This window comes from Sinocyclocheilus anshuiensis, unplaced genomic scaffold, assembly GCF_001515605.1.
Source record: "Sinocyclocheilus anshuiensis isolate Anshui unplaced genomic scaffold, SAMN03320099.WGS_v1.1 scaffold907, whole genome shotgun sequence".
NCBI lineage: Eukaryota > Metazoa > Chordata > Actinopteri > Cypriniformes > Cyprinidae > Sinocyclocheilus > Sinocyclocheilus anshuiensis.
Window position 1 is genome coordinate 1,326,927 of NW_015546133.1, and position 2,109 is coordinate 1,329,035.

The following is a 2,109-nucleotide window of genomic DNA, read 5'->3' on the forward strand; positions in this document are numbered from 1 at the left end:
TTTAAATTGTTGTTTTGTAATTGATTTTTTATTTGAAAAGCAGGACAAAACAGTAAAAAGCACATTTTGGCAATTTACTTAATGCAATGGGAATGGGAAAAACTGTGTTCAGTATTCGGCCCAGTGTTTCATTTTGTTCGGCTTCGGCCAAGAATTTTCATTTCGGTGCATCCCTATTTCAAATGGCTTTTTAAAAAATTAAATATGTTTAGTTGTTGTAGTAGTAGTAGCAACTGTCTGTTTTTTGCAAAAACAGTTTCATGGCAAGGAAAAATAAGTCACCAGCCACAGATGTGAAAGCTAGTTTTAGGCCCTGCTTGCAAGTGTAGAAATTAGTACAAAAGCATTGCAATTTCCCTACTGTAGAGTAAGGTAAAATAATACACCTGAAAAAAAAAAAAAAAAAAACATTTTCATTTATTTCACAGTGCAATTGTTTTACAATATATGACCATTACTATCATAGGAATAATAATATAAAATTATTATTATTATTATTATTAATTTGTTTGGCTTCCACATTCACCAGTGAGACTGAGACACTATATCACAACTAAAAAGAGGGTTGAGTCTCCTTTAAATTTCAAGAACAAGTAAATTCACCAGCTTTTGTCTTTTAGTTTGCACACTGTGACTGAACGGGTGTTGGAGCTCTTAATTTTGAACTCTCAAATTGCACCAGATAGATGAATTTAACTTTAAAAACTCAGATAAAAACGTATTTGTTTAGAATAACTTTTAATGATCGGCTTGTTTAATGTGTTGTTATAATGTTTGCGTTTTGTATTTTTATTGTACGGTGTTCTTGAGTGTCTCGAAAGGCGCCTATAAATAAGAGGTATTATTATCTATCTATCTATCTATCTATCTATCTATCTAACTTTCTGTAGTCGGTGTTACTGGTTATTACCCGGAGTACGGGCATACACAGAATTCATTACTTGACAAATGCAGTACCACCCCCACTGTCAATTAACTTTTTTAAAGAAATAAAACCCATTTAGTTTAGCTGGACAAGGAATGCTACAATTGTAAACTGAAAGTGTCTGCTCTGCTCCATCCAGCGTGCACTGCAGAGAGAATGAGGTCTCTGCAAAACAAAAGTGGGTATTTCTAACTTTGTGGGTGTTTGCAAACTGGTGGGGGTTTCATAACGGTCACTATGACATGAGCCAATCAGGTATAATTTCAATACTGAAGCAAAAACAGAACTCCCATTATTTTCCTGCAGAGACCTATACTTGGCTGCAGAGCACAGTGTAGCAGGAGTCATATTAATTAGTAATTTTTTTTTGTAATCGATTGTATATATATATTAGGGGTGTAACGGTACACGTATTCGTACTGAAAATTTTCGGTACGGGTCTTTCGGTTCGGTACACGTGTACCTCATTTCAAATGGCAGCACGATCATCTCTTCCTCTTTACCACTAGTTTTAACATGAAATAAACATGAATGAACATTTCATGCCTCACGTAATCGCTCAATCAGTGTTTCAACCGCGGGAAAGACGGCAATAAAACAGATTGTAAACATAAATGTCACGTAGCATTTAATTTACCTCAGGAAGTCATCAGTGTCCACAGCTCGTTAGTTCGCTAGAGAAATGAAGTCTAGAGAAGAGCATTTCGCGAAAAATAATCATTATATTTTACTCATCTGTTAGTGATGTCTTAATTATTTAATGCATGTTTAAATAAATCTGTTATGAAACAAGTTATGAGAGTCACTGTGACTTAATATATTTCAACAAAAAATTAAAATGTTATAATTTAGAAGTTAATTTAAAAACTGCATTATGTGCAATTTACATGTTTCCATACATTTTTTTTTAAGTCGAGTGCTGATTATTATATTTAAAAATAATTTTGGGCTCTGTTGTTAATTGTAACCTTATAGTAAAAGGGCTCCCTATAGTTTAGAGCAGAGTCCGAGGTAGAATTTTATCCCTAAGAAAATTTTAATTATAATTAAATTTATTTAAAGAAAAAGCAATTTGTTCAGTAAACCAGTTTAATAATAAAAAAAAAAGTTTAGTTTCCCCCTGCTGTACCGAACCGTGACGTCAAAACCGAAGTGCATACCGAACCGTCATGTTTGTGTAACGT

At 33.3% G+C, this 2,109-nt stretch overlaps 1 protein-coding gene across 1 annotated transcript in view; it reads right to left on the bottom strand.

Annotated features, from left to right (window-relative positions):
• The window catches only part of LOC107701136 (splicing factor, arginine/serine-rich 15-like), a 26,786-nt gene that overhangs the window by 16,533 nt on the left and 8,144 nt on the right, over positions 1–2,109 (bottom strand). The gene's annotated exons all lie outside the window — the stretch shown is intronic.